Consider the following 25,280-nt stretch of genomic DNA (forward strand, 5'->3'; position numbering starts at 1 on the left):
CTTGTGTCCCCAACACACCTAATAGGTGCACTAGTTCGGCGAAGAGATAGTGAAATACAGGTGGTGTGAATAAGCATGAGCAGTAGCAACGGTGCCAGAAAAGTGCTTGCTGGCGTGTAGTTGATGGTGGTAATATTGCAGGCAGTAGAAACATAGTAAAACAGTAAACAAGCAGTGATTTCAGTATTTAGGAACAAGGCCTAGGGATTATACTTTCACTAGTGGATACTCTCAACATTGATCACATAAATAAATAGATAGATGCTAGACTCTACACCCTCTTGTTGGATGATGAACACCACTAATTGTGTAGGATTACACGAACCCTCAATGCCGGAGTTAACAAGCTCCACAATATTCAATGTTCATATTTAAATAACCTTAGAGTGCAAGATAGATCAACATAACCAAATAGATCACATCAATACCATCATAGTAATAGTTAACTTCACAATCCATAAGAGATCACGATCATAAACTACGCCAAGAACTACATGATGCACACACTGTCCACTTTACACCATGCAGGAGGAATAGAATACTTTAATAACATTACTAGAGTAGCACATAGAATAGTAGTGATACAAAACTCATATGAATCTCAATCATGTAAAGCAGCTCATGAGATCATTGTATTGAGGTACATAGGAGAGAGATTAACCACATAGCTACCGGTACAGCCCCGAGCCTCGATGGAGAACTACTCCCTCCTCATGGGAGACAGCAGCGTTGATGAAGATGGCGGTGGTGTCGATGGAGAAGCCTTCCGGGGGCACTTCCCCGTCCCGGCGGCGTGCCGGAACAGAGACTCCTGTCCCCCAGATCTTGGCTTCACGATGGCGGCGGCTCTGGAAGGTTTCTCGTACCGTGGCTTTTCCGTCTCGAGGTTTTGGGTCGAGGACCCTTAAATAGGCGAAGAGGCGGCGTCAGAAGGTCAACGAGGCGATGACACCATAGGGGGGCACGGGCCCCCCCTTGGCCGCGCCAGCCTATGGTCTGGTGGGCCTGTGGCCCCCCTCTGGCGACTCTCGGGTGTTCTGGATGCTTCCGGGGATTCTAAGATCTTCGGCGTTGATTTCGTCCGATTCCGAGAATATTTCCTTACTAGGATTTCTGAAACCAAAAACAGCAGAAAACAAAGAATCGGCACTTCGGCATCTTGTTAATAGGTTAGTTCCAGAAAATGCACAAATATGACATAAAGTGTGCATAAAACATGTAGATATCATCAATAATGTGGCATGGAACATAAGAAATTATTGATACGTCGGAGACGTATCACACCTACAGCTAGCTAAGCCATCAGAATCGGGACATTAATTTGTCCATTCTCTTTTCAACATCAAATATCCTAGCAGTCCATGGATGACCACCAGAAATATTGCACAGAAGCTTACACAAGGGGTAGGAGCAACCATATCTAGCAGGCCAAGCTCTGCTAGGGTCACAACAACTACCTAGCCCACAGAAAAGCTCACTGAAGAAGCATATCATCACCCAACAGGGTTCAGCATGAGCTAGGGTACCCAACCAGTGGTTGGCATCCATCTAGCTCCATTATATCAAGCATAAGATCATCACTGCCAAGCAGTTCACATCATTTATCCATTCAATAAATCAAGATTACACAGATAAATGAAATACATAAGTAAACCATGCACCAGAATCTTGCATATGATCCAATGGATCACTGAAAGCATCAGCAGATGCTTGAGCAAGCACAAGCAAGCACCAGCACAGATTTGAGCACCACACAGACACAAGGAGGAGCCCCAGTGAGGCATAAATCCTAGACCAGTAGCCAATCATCAAGCAACTGGTGATCATATGATCACCAGGGCTTGACAGAGCATGCAAGAGCATGCTAGAGCCAAGCCTAGCACCAACACATTAACCATATGAATTAAATAGCCACTGAATTGGAATATTTGTATCACAGAAAATCAAATTGATACATTATAATTGTATGCAGAAGCACACTAATGACGCGTGAAGCACACGTTCGTTGGGAACCCCAAGTGGAAGGTGTGATGCGTACAGCAGAAAGTTTCCCTCAGTAAGAAACCAAGGTTATCGAACCAGTAGGAGTCAAGGGCCACGTGAAGGTTGTTGGTGACGGAGTGTAGTGCGGCGCAACACCAGGGATTCCGGCGCCAACGTGGAACCTGCACAACACAATCAAAATACTTTTCCCCAACTTAACAGTGAGGTTGTCAATCTCACCGGCTTGCTGTAGACAAAGGATTAAATGTATGGTGTGGAAAATGATGTTTGTTTGCAAAGAACAGCACAGAACAATGATTGCAGTAGATTGTATTCAGATGTAAAAGAATGGACCGGGGTCCACAGTTCACTAGTGGTGTCTCTCCAATAAGAAATAGCATGTTGGGTGAACAAATTACAGTTGGGAAATTGACAAATAAGGAGGGCATAACAATGCACATACATATCATGATGACTAACATGAGATTTACTTAGGGCATTACGACAAATTACATAGACCGCTATCCAGCATGCATCTATGCCTAAAAAGTCCACCTTCGGGTTAGCATCCGCACCCCTTCCAGTATTAAGTTGCAAACAACAGACAATTGCATTAAGTATGGTGCGTAATGTAATCAACACAAATATCCTTAGACAAAGCATTGATGTTTTATCCCTAGTGGCAACAGCACATCCACAGCCTTAGAACTTTCTGTCACTGTCCCAGATTCAATGGAGGCATGAACCCACTATCGAGCATAAATACTCCCTCTTGGAGTCACAAGTATCAACTTGGCCAGAGCCTCTACTAGCAACGGAGAGCATGCAAGATCATAAACAACACATATATGATAGATTGATAATCAACTTGACATAGTATTCCATATTCATCTGATCCCAGCAAACACAACATGTAGCATTACAAATAGATGATCTTGATCATGATAGGCAGCTCACAAGATCTAACATGATAGCACAATGAGGAGAAGACAACCATCTAGCTACTGCTATGGACCCATAGTCCAAGGATGAACTACTCACACATCAGTCCGGAGGCGATCATGGTGATGTAGAGTCCTCCGGGAGATGATTCCCCTCTCCGGCAGGGTGCCGGAGGCGATCTCCTGAATCCCCCGAGATGGGATTGGCGGCGGTGGCGTCTTTGGAACTTTTTCCGTATTGTGGCTCTCGATAAAAGGGTTTTCTCGACGGAGAGTATAAGTAGGCGGAAGGGCAGAGTCGGAGGGCTGATGAGGGGCCCACACCATAGGCCGGCGCGGGCCCCTCCTTGGCCGCGCCGCCCTATGGTCTGGCCGCCTCGTGGCCCCACTTCGTATGCTCTTCGGTCTTCTGGAAGCTCCGTGGAAAAATAAGACCCTGGGCGTTGATTTCGTCCAATTCCGAGAATATTTCCTTTGTAGGATTTTTGAAACCAAAAACAGCAGAAAACAGGAACTGACGCTTCGGCATCTCGTTAATAGGTTAGTGCCGGAAAATGCATATAAATGACATAAAGTGCATATAAAACATGTGAGTATTGTCATAAAACTAGCATGGAACATAAGAAATTATAGATACGTTTGAGACGTATCAAGAATCCCCAAGCTTAGTTCCTACTCGCCCTCGAGTAGGTAAACGATAACAAGGATAATTTCTGAAGTGACATGCTATCATAATCATGATCAATACTATTGTAAAGCATATGAGGTGAATGAAGTGATTTGAAGCAATGGTAAAGACAATGACTAAACAATTGAATCATATAGCAAAGACTTTTCATGAATAGTACTTTCAAGACAAGCATCAATAAGACTTGCATAGGAGTTAACTCATAAAGCAATAAATTCTTAGTAGAAAGTTTTGAAGCAACACAAAGGAAGATATAAGTTTCAGCAGTTGCTTTCAACTTCAACATGTATATCTCATGGATAATTGTCAACACAAAGTAATATGATGAATGCAAATAAGCAAGTATGTAGGAATCAATGCACACAGTTGACACAAGTGTTTGCTTCTAAGATAGAAAGAAGTAGGTAAACTGACTCAACATAAAGTAAAACAAAGGCCCTTCGCAGAGGGAAGCATGGATTGCTATATTTGTGCTAGAGCTTTTATTTTGAAAACATAGAAACAATTTTGTCAACGGTAGTAATAATTCATATGTGTTATGCATAAGACATCCTATAAGTTGCAAGCCTCATGCATAGAATACCAATAGTGCTTGCACCTTGTCCTAATTAGCTAGGATTTACATGGATTATCATTGCGTAGCATATGTTTCAACCAAGTGTCACAAAGGGGTACCTCTATGCCGCCTATACAAAGGTCCAAGGAGATAGATCGCATTTGATTTCTCGTTTTTGATAGATCTCAACTTAGGACATCCATACCGGGACAACATATAAAACAGATAATGGACTCCTCTTTAATGCATAAGCATTCAACAACAGATAATATTCTCATAAGAGATTGAGGATTAATGTCCAAACTGAAACTTCCACCATGATACATGACTTTAGTTAGCGGCCCAATGTTCTTCTCTAACAATATGCATACTCAAACCATTTGATCATGATAAATCACCCTTACTTCAGACAAGACGAACATGCATAGCAACTCACATGATATTCAACAAAGGTGTAATAGTTGATGGCGTCCCCAGAAACATGGTTACCACTCAACAAGCAACTTATAAGAAATAAGATACATAAGCTACATATTCTTTACCACAATAGTTTTCAAGGCTATTTTCCCATGAGCTATATATTGAAAAGACAAGGAATGAAATTTTAAAGGTAGCACTCAAGCAATTTACTTTGGAATGGCAGAGAAATACCATGTAGTAGGTAGGTATGATGGACACAAATGGCATAGTTTTTGGCTCAAGGTTTTGGATGCACGAGAAGTATTCCCTCTCAATACAAGGCTTTGGCTAGCAAGGTTGTTTGAAGCAAACACAAGTATGAACCGGTACAGCAAAACTTACATAAGAACATATTGCAAGCATTATAAGACTCTACATTGTCTTCCTTGTTGTTCAAACACCTCACCAGAAAATATCTAGACTTAAGAGAGACCAATCATGCAAACCAAATTTCAACAAGCTCTATGGTAGTTCTTCATTAATAGGTGCAAAGTACATGATGCAAGAGCTTAAACATGACCTATTTGAGCACAACAATTGCCAAGTATCAAATTATTCAAGACAATATACCAATTACCACATGAAGCATTTTCTGTTTCCAACCAAATAACAATGAACGAAGCAGTTTCAACCTTCGCCATGAACATTAAAAGTAAAGCTAAGAACACCAGTGTTCATATGCAACAGCGGAGCGTGTCTCTCTCCCAAACAAAGAATGCTAGGATCCGATTTTATTCAAACACAAACAAAAATAAAAACATACAGACGCTCCAAGTAAAGCACATAAGATGTGACGGAATAAAAATATAGTTTCACTAGAGGTGACCTGATAAGTGGTCGATGAAGAAGGGGATGCCTTGGGCATCCCCAAGCTTAGATGCTTGAGTCTTCTTGAAATATGCAGGGATGAACCACGGGGGCATCCCCAAGCTTAGATTTTTCACTCTTCTTGATCATATTGTATCATCCTCCTCTCTTGATCCTTGAAAACTTCCTCCACACCAAACTCAAAACAAACTCATTAGAGGGTTAGTGCATAATTAAAAATTCACATATTCAGAGGTGACATAATCATTCTTAACACTTCTGGACATTGCACAAAGCTACTGAAAGTTAATAAAACAAAGAAATCCATCCAACATAGCAAAACAGGCAATGCGAAATAAAAGGCAGAATCTGTCAAAATAGAACAGTCCGTAAAGACGAATTTTTTAGGGGCACTTAACTTGCTCAGATGAAATAGCTCAAATTGAATGAAAGTTGCGTACATATCTGTGGATCATTCACGTAAATTGGCAGATTTTTCTGAGTTACCTATAGAGGGGGCTACTCAAATTCGTGACAGCAAGAAATCTGTTTCTGTGCAGTAATCCAAATCTAGTATCAACCTTACTATCAAAGACTTTACTTGGCACAACAATGCAATAAAATAAAGATAAGGAGAGGTTGCTACAGTAGTAACAACTTCCAGGACTCAAATATAAAACAAAAGTGCAGAAGTAAAATAATGGGTTGTCTCCCATAAGCGCTTTTCTTTAACGCCTTTCAGCTAGGCGCAGAAAGTGTGAATCAAGTATTATCAAGAGATGAAGCATTAACATTCTTACCAGGGGCTTTGTGCCTACCCTTCTTACTCTTATTCTTACTCTTTGGTTTAGGAAATATATGGCTGCATCCGGGTGTAGAGGTAAAATTTAGAGTGCCTTTCCCCACATCTATGATTGCTCCCACGAGTTTCAGCAGGGACCTTCCAAGTGTGATTTGTCCTGTCCCTACACATTCAACAACAAGATAATCAGTGGATGCCATTCTTCCAAGAAAGGTTGTGAACACGCCTTCAGCTATTCCCTTAGGAATTATAACAGAGTTATCAGTAAGAGTTATTCCTTCTCCTCCTTCGGTAAGTTCCCAAAGTGTCAAAGATTCATAAATACTTTTAGGCATCAGGCAAAACTCAGACATAATATCACAACGGGCATGAAAAATTTCACCACAAATAGCAACTTTAATAGTAGGCACCCACATTGAAGGTTCAAAGCTTACTGGAACATAATCATAATATTCGCGAATCCGGTTGTACCCTTCTCTTAAACAAGATATATTTGTTTCGAGAGTGTTTAATCTATTATGAATGCTAGCAAGAGATGAATCAAAATTATTAGCGCAGTTAGATGATGTAACCAATTTTTTTATGGCATTAAAAGCTTGATCCCCATCACAGTGAAGGAAATATCCCCCTACTACAGCATCTAAGGCATATCTATAGCGAAGAATAAGCCCAAAATAAAAGTTACTAAGAAGCAAACTTAGAGTCATTTTAGGTTCAGTTTTACTATAAGAATCAAAAATTCTAGACCAAGCTTATTTAAAACTCTCCTCACCCCCTTGTTTAAAAGTAAAGATCGATTCCTCAGGTGATAGAGTAGCAGCTACAAGACTAGCCATGATAACAGAATAAAGTAAATGCAGTTAACTAATTTTTTTGTGTTTTTAATATAGAGAACGCAAACAAGACAGTAAATAAAGTAAAGCAAGTAACTAATTTTTTTGTATTTTGATAAAAGAAAGCAAACAAACAGTAAATAAAACAAAGTAAAGCAAGACAAAAACAAAGTAAAGAGATTGGATGTGGGAGACTCCCCTTGCAGCGTGTCTTGATCTCCCCGGCAACGGCGCCAGAAATTTAGCTTGATGACGCGTGAAGCACACGTTCGTTGGGAACCCCAAGTGGAAGGTGTGATGCGTACAGCAACAAGTTTCCCTCAGTAAGAAACCAAGGTTATCGAACCAGTAGGAGTCAAGGGCCACGTGAAGGTTGTTGGTGACGGAGTGTAGTGCGGGGCAACACCAGGGATTCCGGCGCCAACGTGGAACCTGCACAACACAATCAAAATACTTTGCCCCAACTTAACAGTGAGGTTGTCAATCTCACCGGCTTGCTGTAAACAAAGGATTAAATGTATGGTGTGGAAAATGATGTTTGTTTGCAAAGAACAGCACAGAACAATGATTGCAGTAGATTGTATTCAGATGTAAAAGAATGGACCGGGGTCCACAGTTCACTAGCGGTGTCTCTCCAATAAGAAATAGCATGTTGGGTGAACAAATTACAGTTGGGCAATTGACAAATAAGGAGGGCATAACAATGCACATACATATCATGATGACTAATATGAGATTTACTTAGGGCATTACGACAAATTACATAGACCGCTATACAGCATGCATCTATGCCTAAAAAGTCCACCTTCGGGTTAGCATCCGTACCCCTTCCAGTATTAAGTTGCAAACAACAGACAATTGCATTAAGTATGGTACGTAATGTAATCAACACAAATATCCTTAGACAAAGCATTGATGTTTTATCCCTAGTGGCAACAGCACATCCACAACCTTAGAACTTTCTGTCATCGTCCTGCATTCAATGGAGGCATGAACCCACTATCGAGCATAAATACTCCCTCTTGGAGTCACAAGTATCAACTTGGCCAGAGCCTCTACTAGCAACGGAGAGCATGCAAGATCATAAACAACACATATATGATAGATTGATAATCAACTTGACATAGTATTCCATATTTATCGGATCCCAACAAACACAACATGTAGCATTACAAATAGATGATCATGATCATGATAGGCAGCTCACAAGATCTAACATGATAGCACAATGAGGAGAAGACAACCATCTAGCTACTGCTATGGGCCCATAGTCCAAGGATGAACTACTGGAGGCGATCATGGTGATGTAGAGTCCTTCGGGAGATGATTCCCCTCTCCGGCAGGGTGCCGGAGGCGATCTCCTGAATCCCCCGAGATGGGATTGGCGGCGGCGGCGTCTCTGGAACTTTTTCTGTATCGTGGCTCTCGGTAAAAGGGTTTTCGCGATGGAGAGTATAAGTAGGCGGAAGGGCAGAGTCGGAGGGCTGACGAGGGGCCCACACCATAGGCCGGCGCAGGCCCCTCCTTGGCCGCGCCGCCCTATGGTCTGGCCGCCTCGTGGCCCCACTTCGTATGCTCTTCGGTCTTCTGGAAGCTCCGTGGAAAAATAAGACCCTGGGCGTTGATTTCACCCAATTCCGAGAATATTTCCTTTGTAGGATTTCTGAAACCAAAAATAGCAGAAAACAGGAACTGGCGCTTCGGCATCTCATTAATAGGTTAGTGCCGGAAAATGCATATAAATGACATAAAGTGCATATAAAACATGTGAGTATTGTCATAAAACTAGCATGGACCATAAGAAATTATAGATACGTTTGAGACGTATCACACACCAACAAAGTATGGAGCTGTATAGCTAGCAATCATGCTCAACAGGGCATCTCTATGAATTATAGCACAAGGAACATCACAACATGAGCATTGGCACTTGCAGAATGCAAGTATTATTCATAATAATCAAGCCAGGGGCAAGTAAATGAATACACATGAAAGGAATAGCACTTGTAGCATTATCAGGAGCAACCTAGCATGGCATGAGCATCACAGTATGCTCATGAGCAAGTGCTCATAAGCCACAGAAGCATGGAAGGCAAGCACACATACATAATCCATAGGGAGGAGAGCAACAACATGGCATATAATAGAGCAAGTAGAGCATCAGCAATAGCTAGCAAGCATAGTAGCAGCGGCCAGCAGAGCCATAGCAGCAACACGGCATGATCTCTCCATGAGGAGAGGTAGCCGCAGCTCAAGCTAGTAGATGGAGGAGAAGGGCAGAGGGAGAGAGAAGGAGAAGGTGAAGCACTTACAGGTGAGGCAGGTCGAAGACCGCGGCCATGGCGACCACGGCGGCACACGCCGGGGAAACGGCGGCGCTAGGCCAAGCCAAGCCAGGCACAACCTCGCCGCATCACCCACACCACCATGGCAAGGTCATGGCGGCGCCACAACACCAGAAGCGCCGGCGAGCACCAGAGCGCCACGGATCCATGCCGTGTGCCGATGAGTTGAGGGAGAGCAGAGGAGGCGACGAAGGCCAGATCGACGTGAACCATCTGGTTCACCATCGAGAGGCGGTGCCTTTGCGACCAACCACGTCGCCGGAGTTGGCCGAAGGCGGCCGGATTAATTCGTCGACGGCGAAGGCGACGCGAGCGTCGCGGGAGCGGTTAGGGTTAGGGTTTCTATCGAGCGAGAGAGGAGGAGAGAAGTGAGGCCGACCGAGCCGGACCAGGTGGGTCGGTTCGATCTAACCAACTCGGCCACCTGATAGGTGGGGCCCACAGGGGCATTTTGGTCATTTAAAAATTTGCCATTTAATTGAATCTTTCTAGAATTTTTAGAAAATAAGTGTAGTTCTAAAAATAAATAAATATATGTAAACCACTCAGAATAAAATTCTCTATCATAATAAGATATGAAATGGAAATTCTGAGACAATTAAAAATTAAGTCATAATTAAATGCAAGGAATAAATATTTTAATCTTTAAAAATCACCCTTTATATTTTTAATGATAAAATAAGTCCATAAATTCTTTTGGACTTAAAAACACCTTGACAATATTCCAAGATAGTAATTTACTCTTAAGGAGACTTCTTGAAATTGTTCTTATTAAGCACCTCTGACATGAAATGATAAAACACCGGGGAGAGGGAACTAAACCCTAAAACTGAAAAGCATGCAAAGTGTAATGAATCGTGACCTGTCACTCCCTGTTCCGGGATTTGGAACTGCGAAAGCTGCCGGAAAGGAACTCCATGAAGTTCTAGTAAACCGGTGAAGGCTGACGGACATAGTTCTTCTGAATAAAAGCAACCTTTTGAAGAAATGGTTAAGAAAACATGCATTGGTATTAGACTTTCGGGTCTAATATCTGAAGGAGATATGCCCAAGAGGCAATAATAAAAGTAGTTATTATATATCTTTATGTTTATGATAAATGTTTATATGTCATGCTATAATTGTATTAACCGAAACATTAGTACATGTGTGATATGTAAACAACAAAGAGTCCCTAGCATGCCTCTTAACTAGCTTGTTGATTAATGGATGATTAGTTTCATAATCATGAACATTGGATGTTATTAATAACAAGGTTATGTCATTATATGAATGATGTAATGGACACACCCAATTAAGCGTAGCATAAGATCACGTCATTAAGTTATTTGCTATAAGCTTCCGATACATAGTTACCTAGTCCTTATGACCATGAGATCATGTAAATCACTTATACCGGAAAGTTACTTTGATTACACCAAACGCCACTGCGTAAATGGGTGGTTATAAAGGTGGGATTAAGTATCCGGAAAGTATGAGTTGAGGCATATGGATCAACAGTGGGATTTGTCCATCCCGATGACGGATAGATATACTCTGGGCCCTCTCGGTGGAATGTCGTCTAATGTCTTGCAAGCATATGAATAAGTTCACAAGAGACCACATACCACAGTACGAGTAAAGAGTACTTGTCAGGAGACGAGGATGAACAAGGTATAGAGTGATACCGATGATCAAACCTCGGACAAGTAAAATATCGCATGACAAAGGGAATTGGTATCGTATGTGAATGGTTCATTCGATCACTAAAGTCATCGTTGAATATGTGGGAGCCATTATGGATCTCCAGATCCCGCTATTGGTTATTGGTCGGAGTGAGTACTCAACCATGTCCGCATAGTTCGCGAACCGTAGGGTGACACACTTAAAGTTGGATGTTGAAATGGTAGAACTTGAATATGGAATGGAGTTCGAATATTTGTTCGGAGTCCCGGATGAGATCCCGAACATCACGAGGAGTTCCGGAATGGTCCGGAGAATAAGATTCATATATAGAAAGTCATTTTATGAGATTTAAAATGATCCGGAAGGTTCTATGGAAGGTTCTAGAAGGTTCTAGAAAAGTCCGGAAGAAACCACCAAGGAAGGCGGAGTCCCGGAGGGACTCCACCTCCATGGCCGGCCAACCCTAGAGGGGGAGGAGTCCCAAGTGGACTCCCCCTATGGGGGCCGGCCACCCCCCCACATGGAAGGGGGAATCCCACCCCAAGTGGGATTCCCACCTTGGGTAGGTTTCCCTATCACATGGAAGGTTTTGGGTTCGGGTCTTATTCGGAGACTTGTAGTCCAACACTTGGGGCTTCCACCTATATAATGAGGGGCCAAGGGGAGGGGGCCGGCCACCCCATCAACCACCAAGGTGGCCGCACCCCTTGAGGCCGGCGCCCCCCTCTCCCAAACCCTAGCGGCTCTCCCTCCTCCACCACATCCCGCACGCTTAGCGAAGCTCCGCCGGATTTCTCCACCACCACCGACACCACGCCGTCGTGCTGCCGGATTCAAGAGGAGCTACTACTTCCGCTGCCCGCTGGAACGGGAGGTGGACGTCGTCTTCATCAACAACTGAACGTGTGACCGAGTACGGAGGTGCTGCCCGTTCGTGGCGCCGTGATCAAGATCTTCTACGCGCTTTTGCAAGCGGCAAGTGAACGTCTACCGCAACAACAAGAGCCTCATCTTGTAGGCTTTGGAATCTCTTCAAGGGTGAGACTCGATAATCCCCTCGTTGCTACCGTCTTCTAGATTGCATCTTGGCTTGGATTGCGTGTTCGCGGTAGGAAAATTTTTGTTTTCTATGTAATGTTATCCTACAGTGGTATCAGAGCCGTGTCTATGCATAGATGGTTGCACGAGTAGAACACAATGGTTTTGTGGGCGTTGATGCTCTTGTTATCTTTAGTTGAGTACTTTGCATCTTTGTGGCATAGTGGGATGAAGCGGCTCGGACTAACTTTACATGACCACGTTCATGAGACTTGTTCCTCGTTCGACATGCAACTTGTATTGCATAAGAGGCTTTGCGGGTGTCTGTCTCTCCTACTATAGTGAAGATTCAATTTACTCTTCTATTGACAACATTAGTATCAACGTTGTGGTTCATGTTCGTAGGTAGATTAGATCTCTATCGAAAACCCTAAACCACGTAAAATATGCAAACCAAATTAGAGACGTCTAACTTGTTTTTGCAGGGTTTGATGATGTGATATGGCCATAATGTGATGATGAATATGTATGAGATGATCATTATTGTATTGTGGCAACCGGCAGGAGCCTTATGGTTGTCTTTAAATTTCATGTTGAGTAGTATTTCAAAGTAGTTGTAATAGTTGCTACATGGAGGACAATCATGAAGACGGCGCCATTGACCTTGACGCTACGCCGACGATGATGGAGATCATGCCCGAAGATGATGGAGATCATGTCCGTGCTTTGGAGATGAAGATCAAAGGCGCAAAGACAAAAGGGCCATATCATATCACATATGAACTGCATGTGATGTTAATCCTTTTATGCATCTTATTTTGCTTAGATCGCGACGGTAGCATTATAAGATGATCCCTCACTAAAATCTCAAGATAATAAAGTGTTCATCCTTAGTAGCACCGTTGCCAAGACTTGTCGTTTCGAAGCATGTCGTGATGATCGGGTGTGATAGAATCAACAAGTGCATACAACGGGTGCAAGACAGTTTTGCACATGCGGATACTAAGGTGGCCTTGACGAGCCTAGCATGTACAGACATGGTCTCGAAACACGTGATACCGAAAGGTAGAGCATGAATCATATGGTTGATATGATGAACACTTTGAATGTTCGCCATTGAAATCACACCTTGTCTCGTGATGATCGGACTTAGGTGCGGTGGATTTGGTTCGTGTGATCACTAAGACAATGAGAGGGATATTGTTTTGAGTGGGAGTTCACCTAGATTTTTAATTATGTTGAATTAAAATTTGAACTCAATTTGTCTTAAACTTAGTCTAAACTTTTGCAAATATATGTTGTAGAGATGGCGTCCCCAATCAATTTTAACCAGTTCCTAGAGAAAGAAAAACTTAAGAGCAACGGTAGCAACTTCACCGACTGGTTCCGTCATGTGAGGATCTTCCTCTCTGGCGGAAATCTGCAATTTGTGCTTGATGCACCGCTAGGTGACCCTCCTGCAGAAACTGAAACCGATGAAGTAAAAGCTGTTTACGAGACTCGGAAAACTCGGTACTCTCAAGTTCAGTGTGCCCTCCTGTGCAGTCTGGAAGCCGATCTTCAAAAATGTTTTGAGCACCACGATCCTCATGAGTTGGTCAATGAGCTGAAAGCTATATTTGAAACTCATGCGGCCGTGGAATGCTATGAAGCATCGAAACACTTCTTCAGCTGCATGATGGAAGAAGGCAGCTCCGTTAGTGAGCACATGCTCGCCATGACCGGGCATGCGAAGAAACTCAGTGACTTAGGAATAGTGATTCCTAACAGACTGGGGATTAATCGTGTCCTTCAATCACTGCCACCAAGTTACAAGAACTTTGTGATGAACTACAATATGCAGAACATGAACAAGGAGTTACCTGAACTCTTTGGCATGCTAAAAGCTGCTGAGATTGAGATCAAGAAAGAGCACCAAGTGTTGATGGTCAACAAGACCACCAGTTTCAAGAAACAGGGCAAGTCTAAAGGAAAATTCAAGAAGGGTGGCAAGAAAGCTGCCACGCCTCCTGTGAAACCTAAGAATGGCCCTAAGCCTGATGCTGATTGCTATTACTGCAAGGAGAAGGGACACTGGAAGCGTAATTGCTCCAAGTATCTGGCTGATCTGAAGAGCGGCCTTGTCAAGAAAAAGAAAGAAGGTATATATGATATACATGTTATAGATGTTTATCTCACTGGTTCTCGTTCTAGTACCTGGGTATTTGATACTGGTTCGGTTGCTCATATTTGTAACTCGAAACAGGAACTAAAGAATAAACGAAGACTACTGAAAGATGAAGTGACGATGCGCGTTGGAAACGGATCCAAAGTCGATGTGATCGCTGTCGGCACACTTCCTCTACATCTACCTTCGGGATTAGTTTTAAGCCTAAATAATTGTTATTTTGTACCCGCGTTGAGCATGAACATTATATCTGGATCTTGTTTAATGCAAGACGGTTATTCATTCAAGTCTGAGAATAATGGTTGTTCTATTTTTATGAATAATATCTTTTATGGTCGAGCACCTGAAAAGAATGGCTTATTTCTGTTAGATATCGATAGTAGTGATACACATATACATAACATTGATGCTAAGCGAATTAAATTGAATGATAATTCTACTTATATGTGGCACTGTCGTCTTGGTCATATTGGAGTGAAACGCATGAAGAAACTCCATACTGATGGATTACTTGAATCACTTGACTTTGAGTCACTTGATAGATGCGAAGCATGTCTAATGGGAAAAATGACTAAGACTCCATTTTCTGGTATGATGGAGCGAGCTACTGACTTATTGGAAATCATACATACAGATGTGTGCGGACTAATGAGCGTAGCATCGCGCGGTGGTTATCGTTATGTTCTAACCTTCACAGATGATCTGAGTAGATATGGGTATATCTATTTTACGAAACATAAATCCGAAACTTTCGAGAAGTTTAAGGAATTCCAAAGTGAAGTAGAAAATCAACGTAACAAGAAGATTAAATTTCTACGATCTGATCGTGGAGGTGAATATCTGAGTTATGAGTTTGGCATGCATTTAAAGAAATGCGGAGTACTTTCACAATTGACACCGCCGGGAACACCACAACGAAACGGTGTGTCCGAACGTCGTAATCAAACTCTCTTAGATATGGTTCGTTCTATGATGTCTCTTACTGATTTGCTGTTATCATTTTGGAGTTATGCATTAGAGACAGCCGCATTCACTTTAAATAGAGCACCATCAAAATCCGTAGAAATGACACCGTATGAATTATGGTTTAATAAGAAACCTAAGCTGTCGTTCCTTAAAGTTTGGGGTTGCGAAGCCTATGTAAAGAAGTTACAGCCGGACAAGCTAGAACCCAAAGCGGAGAAATGCGTCTTCATAGGATACCCTAAGGAAACTATAGGGTATACTTTCTATCACAAATCCGAAGGCAAAATCTTTGTTGCTAAGAACGGAACCTTTCTTGAGAAAGAATTTCTCACTAAAGAAGTGACTGGAAGAAAAGTAGAACTCGATGAGATTGATGAATCTATACTCGTTGATCAGAGTAGCGCAGTACCGGAAGTTGTACCTGTACCGCCTACACCGGCAACAGAGGAAGCTAATGATAATGATCATGAAACTTCGAACGAGGAAACTACTGAACCTCGCAGATCGACAAGGGAACGTGCCACTCCTAATTGGTATGATCCTTATCTAAATGTCATGATTGTGGATAACAATGATGAGGACCCTGCGACGTATGAAGAAGCGATGATGAGCCCAGATTCCAACAAATGGCAAGAAGCCATGAAATCCGAAATGGGATCCATGTATGATAACAAAGTATGGACTTTGGTAGACTTACCTGATAGCCGAAAGGCTGTCGAGAATAAATGGATCTTCAAGAGAAAAACAGATGCTGATGGTAATATTACTGTCTATAAAGCTCGACTTGTCGCAAAGGGTTTCCGACAAAATCAAGGAGTTGACTACGATGAGACTTTCTCACCTGTAGCAAAGCTAAAATCTGTAAGGATTTTGTTAGCATTAGCTGCATTTTTCGATTATGAGATTTGGCAGATGGATGTCAAAACGGCGTTCCTTAATGGAGACATTGAGGAAGAGTTGTATATGGTACAACCCAAAGGTTTTGTTGATCCTAAAAATGCTGACAAAGTATGCAAACTTCAGCGTTCAATCTATGGACTGAAGCAAGCATCAAGAAGTTGGAACCGACGCTTTGATAAGGTGATCAAAGACTTCGGGTTTATACAGTGTTATGGAGAGGCCTGTATTTACAAGAAAGTGAGTGGGAGCTCTGTAGCATTCCTGATATTATATGTAGATGACATATTATTGATTGGGAATGATATAGAACTATTAAGCAGTGTAAAAGGTTATTTGAATAATAGTTTTTCAATGAAAGACCTTGGTGAAGCATCGTATATATTAGGCATCAAGATTTATAGAGATAGATTAAGACGCCTAATAGGGCTATCACAGAGTACATACCTGGACAAGATTCTAAAGAAGTTTAGAATGGACGAAAGCAAGAAAGGGTTCTTACCTATGTTACCAGGCAAGGTCTTGAGTAAGACTCAAGGATCGGCTACGGCAGAAGAAAGAGAAAGGATGAGTAATATCCCCTATGCCTCGGCAGTAGGATCTATCATGTATGCCATGCTATGTACTAGACCGGATATAGCGCATGCTGTTAGTTTGACTAGCAGATATCAAAGTGATCCAGGAATGGAACACTGGACAGCGGTCAAGAATATCCTGAAGTACTTGAAAAGAACTAAGGATATGTTTATTTGTTATGGAGGTGACCAAGAGCTCGTTGTAAATGGTTACACCGATGCAAGTTAGAACACTGATCCTGATGACTCTAAGTCACAGTCTGGGTACGTGTTTATATTGAATGGTGCTGCAGTAAGCTGGACAAGCTCGAAGCAGTGCACGGTGGCGAAGTCTTCAACAGAATCAGAGTACATAGCGGCTTCAGAGGCTTCATCAGAAGCGGTATGGATGAAGAGGTTCATTGTAGAGCTCGGTGTGGTTCCTAGTGCATTGGACCCATTAATCATTTACTGTGATAACATGGGTGCCATCGCCAATGCACAAGAACCAAGGTCACACAAGAGGCTGAAGTATATCAAGCTGCGTTACCACTCGATTCACGAGTACATCGAAGATGGAGAAGTAAAGATTTGCAAAGTACACACTGATATGAATGTAGCAGATCCGTTGACTAAAGCTCTCCCTAGGGCAAAGCATGACCAACACCAGAATGCCATGGGTGTTAATCTAGATTATTGACTCTAGTGCAAGTGGGAGACTGAAGGAGATATGCCCAAGAGGCAATAATAAAAGTAGTTATTATATATCTTTATGCTTATGATAAATGTTTATATGTCATGCTATAATTGTATTAACCGAAACATTAGTACATGTGTGATATGTAAACAACAAAGAGTCCCTAGTATGCCTCTTAACTAGCTTGTTGATTAATGGATGATTAGTTTCATAATCATGAACATTGGATGTTATTAATAACAAGGTTATGTCATTATATGAACTAGTACAGTGGCCCGCGCAATGCGCGGGCAGAATTTTTAATATATTATTATCCTACTAAAACAATAATTTAGTTCACATTCATTCTTTAAGTACTATTGTATGTAATATCTTTTAATGACCTCAAATGATTACTTATCACTTCCTCTATTACATAATTCTTGTCATGATTGTAATTCTAATTTGAACTAAGTAATTCACAATAGTGCCTTGTTGTTTCTACAATAGAATATTTGAAAAGCACTTGATAATGATTTCTTATGTACAACACAATGGCACATTCATTAAACCACATAGGTAAATAGCTAAAGTTCAATGTTATGTTCCTCCTATAGAACGTTCGATTCAGAAAATGTAATAGAAACCTAATTAGAAACTCAATTCGGCTCCCGGGTGCGTATGCTCCCTCTACCAAGAAAACATATTTTGAATCGTGGAAAAATTTTGACAAAAAATTCTACATGTACATCTCCATAATATATGTGTGTGCGTCAAGTTTCACGAAAAAATAATATTTTTTGTGGCCTATGTAAAAAAGAGAAAACTTATCCTGTGAAAAGCATTGTTTTTAGCACTGAGTTTTGTCTTTTTTACACACGTCACATGGTAAGTTTATTTTTTATGAAACGACTTTGTGAGCGCTTAGCACGTGAAGATGTACGTGCGAATTTTTTGTTTCAATTTTTTTGAAATTTAAAATATGTGTAAGATGAATTTCAAAATATAGGGAGCATATGCTCCCATGTTCCAAAACACCACTCCTCCTAATTAGAAACTCAATTCGGCTCCTAGCATTTTAGTTTATAAAGTTCGAATTCTAGAATATCACATATTTTTGTTTGGTAAAAGATGCAATGCCAAAACCATATTACAGTTACACATCATCATATGTATATATACAAGATGATAAAAAAAACTAAACCTAGTTACGGATATAGCATAGTGCCCCTAAAGGAAGCGTAAATGATGTATTTGAAACATTTTGTCATTCTTGTTTTTCACATTTATGAATCTCCACTCCTTTTATTTATCGATTTTCCCTTTGGGAATAGGACACTGCAGAAAATTAAAGAATGTACCACCAGATTTTACCACAAAAAAATCTGGAACTCAATAGTATGACTAACTGGTCGCTTTTCTCTTACAGCAGATGGAACACTCAGATGTATAATAACTGGTATAAAACAAAACAAAAATAGATTGATATAAAAATTCTTCTGCCACATGAATCAAAATATCACATTGAATGGATTTCCCCTTTGCACATATCCAGCGAAATTGGCAGCTCCAGGAAAATAGGAGATTGTACTAAATATGGTCAGTGTATAGTAGAAATGTACCACTCACGCCTAAATTTGGAAAGGATCTCAATTGAGCTTAACTATCTTTTCCTTCTCTTTGTTGCTCCATCGAATATCTGAACTGACATTCGGCATGCAATTAGTATTGTATATATATCCAGAAAGACTGTATTGGCATATTTAAGTAAAACAAAATACCTGCATACTAACACTTAAATTTCCTAAATTATAATCCATAAAAGCACAAACCTGACCCCTGGGAAACTAATAATATTATATTTTAATAGAACAATTATGGTCTTATATAAAATTAATCAGTTCCACAAGAAGCAAAGGAGTACTAAAGATGCTAAAAAGGTTGCGTAAAATTGGTTTACCTGAAGAAATGGTTGACAGTCTATATTTTGAACTATAAGAGATGCTCACCACAAGATTAATCCAGAAGCATTGGGAGAAGTGGATTTAATGATGTTGAATGTAGCTTGCCACCAATTTTATTGTTCCTTGCGATTTCTATATGTCCAGTGTACATAAAATGTTTTGACACCATAACTGTTCACCAACTTCACATACTCAACCCTGATTTCTGAGGCGGACCCAGGCCAGAAATTTCCCGGTGTCACTCTAAAAGTCCCACATATAGTTCACTTCAATTTAGGGGTGTCACACAATAAAAATAGAAAAAAACTATCAAACAAATTGATTTCAACCCGGTGTCCTGTGCACGCTGGTAGCATAACCAAGGTACGCCCCGGACCCTGAAACGTATCCAATTCCCAATCACAAAATTCATTGCAAATTCAGTTGAAAATATAAAACTATGCGATGTGCACTCAACGTACTTTTCTTAAACATGCACGAAGATTTATGGTGTTGTAGCGGCAATTTTGTTTCTGGTATAATTTTAATTCATTTGTAAGTGCTATATAGTTCATTACATTTCACATAGCACATAGGTATTGTAGTTTGTCTATGTCAAATGAACTTTTATTGATGGATTGATTTTTTAAAAAAAATATTAGTAGATAATAATAGTTGTGGTTAATAAATTTAGAGGAGAATGCTGAAAGAGGGATGAATTCCATTTTTTAAAAATTTCAAGAGACAGAAAAATTAGTAACACATTGCAGTATATATGTTATACTCCTATTCGCGCTTTTAGCTGGGACCCTGTTCCATGCGAACTGAGGGCAGATACTCATCGTTCACTTGCAATACTATCCCTAATTGTAGCAAGTGTTCTGTCTAACAATAAGACTTTAATCGGCACCCCATTATTTGAACTTAATGTTCCTCCTAGGGAGGGGCTAGAGAAGGCGGCGGAGCTGGCGCTCCATGCCTCTCGCGGGAGCGTAGGAGCGTGTTCATTTGAATTTGATGTCACGAAATGAACTATTGCTGATGGCCCTGTTAGTAAATATATAGATGACTAACTGCACTGTTATATGTCAGACTAATTAAATAGCTCGAATTTGTCCAAAAAAAATCTACCCAAAAGATGAGTGACATCAGGTTAATGACCTTATTTCCCACGTCAACGTGATTATGCTCCCTGGTAAGAAAAGACATGATTATGCTGAACCTGTTGATGAACACCTCTGTTAACCTGGAGTCATTTATCAACAAAATCATACTCCGGTATAGCCATCCTTCTTGTCAATGGAATCTAACTTTCCATCATGATGCATCATATGTACCGCCAACCTTTTCATCATGATAAATTTCTTAGAGCAATATACTTCATTTTCATTTGCAGGGAAAATATAGACCTATGCAGCTGGTTCTAGTTGTAGTATTCTAACTTGTAGGTAAGCCTGAAATTTCAAATTATATCTACAACGTATGTATGAATTAGACCAGTATTAAGAACACATGTGTATTCCCAAATCCTAATATGCACTAAAAGATAAGCTCTAGTATGTTCCGCAAATGAAGATGATCTAAATTAGGAAGTGTTATGTGAAAAAATGAAGACATGTATATGCCCTAGCAGCAAAAAAATTGCATTACAGCAGAGCATCCGTGTATCTACTAATCATGTTCCCTAAAATGATCAAATCAACTATGTGTGCATGATTTCCCAATCTGTCCGTCCTAATCTTTGCAAACATTACTGAAACATAAAGCATGCGTGGATGTGGTCGATCAAGCACTCAACCTGAGGCCGGTCGGCCGGACGCGCCACATGGGCTTTTGGAGAGTTGGAGGTAATCATGCATTTGACGCAGCTCTCCTCCTTCATGGCTTCATCAACCAACAGGATTCCATCGTCTGCAAGGAGAACAAAACAGAAGGAATGAAAATCGATTCAAAAGACAGTCAAAGATCAATCGTGAGGAAGCGGGAGAGCAATAACAGCAAAGGGAAGGAGAGCCGACGAATCACGGCCGCGACCGTGTGTACCAATCGAGAAGGCGCTGGATTATGGCATCCATAGATTGGTGGCCTGGCCTCACTCCTTGAGTTGCATTATAGTAGCCTCAGATCAATCACATACCAATCTAATTAGCTCCTCCTAATTCTCAGTCTAGCTTAGAAGGGCCGTAGGTAGAAAGCGCGGCCAGCGCGGCCACCGGTATGCTTCTCTCCGGCGATCTCGACTTCTCATCCTAGCAACAGCATAGTCAAGCTTTTTTTGCAATTAAATGATAGACGATAAAATCAATCCTTGGAGTAACAAAGATTAGAGCAGGTTGGCACAAACCCCATGCAGCCTGGCGGGTGCTCCAGCAGTAAGGCAGCTCAAGGAGGCGTTGTGGGGTTCGAGCAAATTGTCATGCCAAGGGCGGCCGTGGACTTGCGTGATGGCCATGGAAGAGATGGAGACGGAGGAAAAATTAGGTTAGGTTTCAGTATATATATTTATTTCAATGAAATGCAACTCCTGACTGTATTTTTGTTATAGAAGTAAAACTGATTGTTAATCATATCCAAGATGATGATTCCATTAACTGTACTGAACCACACCATATCAAGTGAATACAAATGGGATGCACTACATCAAGGATTTAAGACGTACATGACGTAGGACATCCTCTTGCTAGCATGTGTGGTGCATATGAATAGCTAAGATAGCACAAACACACTTTCATTGATTAGGTAATAAATTTCTATGCACTACTTTTATCATATACTAAACCCAATTTGATATGAAAAATCTCATGGGGTTGGTTGAGAATTTTCAATTCCACCCCACAGCATATCCTAGTCTTTGTGTTCAATCTTGGAGTTCCATATCATAGCAGAATAAGAGAAACAGTCCGGTAATGCCTTCTAGTGTTCTACAGTACCATTTTAAATGTCATCAACTCGTCTAACGATGCCCCCTTGAATATGTAAAATCTTTAGAAATTCCTAGGCAGCAGACATGTGTATTAGATGGCAATACAACATGTGCAGATTAAAATCGATTTTGCTTTCATACAAAAGAAACGTTCAGATTTGGTTTTGTAGAAGTTAGAAGAGGGGGAAAAGTGATTACCTTAACATCCATGTTATGTGGATAGGAACATAGGTATATGAAGGATTGACAGTGGTTTAGAAACTCCAGGGGGGGGCAGCTACATCGACAAACAATCCACCTTGAATACTGGTCATTTGCCCCAGGGAGAGCGACAATCGCCTAATTTTCGGCTAGAAGAATTTCCAGTGACGATGCAAAGGAGAGTGAGATTGATGATGGAAAATAAGATCAGTAGATAGGGCCAGCAGAGCTATCAAAAAACTCAGTGGAGATCGGGCGGCCGGCTGCCTGACGTCACTGAGGCAAATACACATCAAATACATAAGGATGCGCATCTTTGTTGGTGATTTTCGTTGGTGACATCTACGATGAAAGGTAGATTGATCACATGCCGCTGATGTGCATGTACTTGGTGGAGGCCGGCCGGCCGACGGCATCCAGGAAAATACGGTGGCGGCTTATTGGTAATTTTCGTTGGCAGGGAATGAGGAAAGGTAGATTGATCATATGTCATTGATGTGCATGTACTTGGTGAAGGCCGGCCGGCCGGCCGCCGACGGCACCCAGGAAAATACGGTGGCGGCGGCAGTCATGAGGACAAGCTAGTGCCTAGCTAGGGCTCTGATCCACGACACGATGCGTTCAAGACTATAAGTTGTGGAGAAAAATAAAAAGGTAACTGTGTGGGGACATACATAATGGCAATGGTGGGTAATTCTAATTAAATCTAATCTAATGGCTAGAGCTATATTATCTATCAAATTAATGGTCGGATGTTTCTGATTTTTGTGGGATTTTCTAGCGATTTCTCTATTTTCTGGTGAGCCCGTAATTTACTTTTAATATATAATAGATGATGTAATGGACACACCCAATTAAGCGTAGCATAAGATCACGTCATTAAGTTATTTGCTATAAGCTTTCGATACATAGTTACCTAGTCCTTATGACCATGAGATCATGTAAATCACTTATACCGGAAATGTACTTTGATTACACCAAACGCCACTGCGTAAATGGGTGATTATAAAGGTGGGATTAAGTATCCGGAAAGTATGAGTTGAGGCATATGGATCAACAGTGGGATTTGTCCATCCCGATGACGGATAGATATACTCTGGGCCCTCTCGGTGGAATGTCGTCTAATGTCTTGCAAGCATATGAATAAGTTCATAAAAGACCACATACCACAGTACGAGTAAAGAGTACTTGTCAGGAGTCGAGGATGAACAAGGTATAGAGTGATACCGATGATCAAACCTCGGACAAGTAAAATATCGCGTGACAAAGGGAATTGGTATCGTATGTGAATGGTTCATTCGATCACTAAAGTCATCGTTGAATATGTGGGAGCCATTATGGATCTCCAGATCCCGCTATTGGTTATTGGTCGGAGTGAGTACTCAACCATGTCCGCATAGTTCGCGAACCGTAGGGTGACACACTTAAAGTTGGATGTTGAAATGGTAGAACTTGAATATGGAATGGAGTTCGAATATTTGTTCGGAGTCCCGGATGAGATCCCGGACATCACGAGGAGTTCCGGAATGGTCCGGAGAATAAGATTCATATATAGGAAGTCATTTTATGAGATTTAAAATGATCCGGAAGGTTCTATGGAAGGTTCTAGAAGGTTCTAGAAAAGTTCGGAAGAAACCACCAAGGAAGGCGGAGTCCCGGAGGGACTCCACCTCCATGGCCGGCCAACCCTAGAGGGGGAGGAGTCCCAAGTGGACTCCCCCTATGGGGGCCGGCCACCCCCCCACATGGAAGGGGGGAATCCCACCCCAAGTGGGATTCCCACCTTGGGTAGGTTTCCCTATCACATGGAAGGTTTTGGGTTCGGGTCTTATTCGGAGACTTGTAGTCCAACACTTGGGGCTTCCACCTATATAATGAGGGGCCAAGGGGAGGGGGCCGGCCACCCCATCAACCACCAAGGTGGCCGCACCCCTTGAGGCCGGCGCCCCCCTCTCCCAAACCCTAGCGGCTCTCTCTCCTCCACCACATCCCGCACGCTTAGCGAAGCTCCACCGGATTTCTCCACCACCACCGACACCACGCCGTCATGCTGCCGGATTCAAGAGGAGCTACTACTTCCACTGCCTGTTGGAACGGGAGGTGGACGTCATCTTCATCAACAACTGAACGTGTGACCGAGTACGGAGGTGCTGCCCGTTCGTGGCGCCGTGATCAAGATCTTCTACGCGCTTTTGCAAGCGGCAAGTGAACGTCTACCGCAACAACAAGAGCCTCATCTTGTAGGCTTTGGAATCTCTTCAAGGGTGAGACTCGATAATCCCCTCGTTGCTACCGTCTTCTAGATTGCATCTTGGCTTGGATTGCGTGTTCGCGGTAGGAAATTTTTTGTTTTCTATGTAACGTTATCCTACAATATCGTAGCTAGTGCATTAAACACCTCGTTCCTAATATGAACTTGTTGAGTACGCTCGTAATCATACCTCTTATAATCCCTTGCTTAGAATGCCTGAACCACCTCGAGGAGGCAGCTGATGGACAAGGTGGAGCCGAGGATATCTACTATGAGGAGCCTGACCTCTCAGGCGGCATAGAAGGCGTAGACTATCTTATTGTCTACGGAAATGGGGAGACATCCGAATGAAACCAAGTCTGAATTACCTTAGTGTTAGTGGTAACCGAGCAGTGCGAACTCCTTAGTATTTAGCTGCTCGAAAGAAATAAATGTATAACCTGCTTAGACTCTTATATTGTAACCTAAGTTGGGTTCACCTCGAACCCAGGAGTATTCCTCTCTGGACCCAGGAGGAACTCCAAGATGATGTATATATTTGGTTTGTAATATTATGTGAATGAGTTATGGACCAGCTACGCTATG

The 25,280-nt window shown here is 41.7% G+C and overlaps 1 long non-coding RNA gene across 6 annotated transcripts; it reads right to left on the reverse strand.

Annotated features, from left to right (window-relative positions):
• Positions 1-18,532: 18,532 nt before the first annotated feature.
• LOC127324006 (uncharacterized) lies at positions 18,533-23,587 on the reverse strand. Of its 6 annotated transcripts, none has more exons than XR_007866056.2 (4): positions 22,442-23,587; positions 21,665-21,756; positions 21,364-21,569; positions 18,533-21,231 (listed from the first exon to the last, which is right to left on the reverse strand). It is a non-coding gene; the product is annotated as an uncharacterized lncRNA (long non-coding RNA). The 6 variants fall into 6 exon arrangements; XR_007866059.2 differs by having other exon boundaries at positions 18,534-20,664; positions 21,119-21,231; positions 21,665-23,587; XR_007866057.2 differs by having other exon boundaries at positions 21,458-21,569; positions 21,665-23,587.
• Positions 23,588-25,280: the final 1,693 nt, after the last annotated feature.

Source organism: Lolium perenne, chromosome 7 (genome assembly GCF_019359855.2).
Source record: "Lolium perenne isolate Kyuss_39 chromosome 7, Kyuss_2.0, whole genome shotgun sequence".
Taxonomy (NCBI): Eukaryota; Viridiplantae; Streptophyta; class Magnoliopsida; order Poales; family Poaceae; genus Lolium; species Lolium perenne.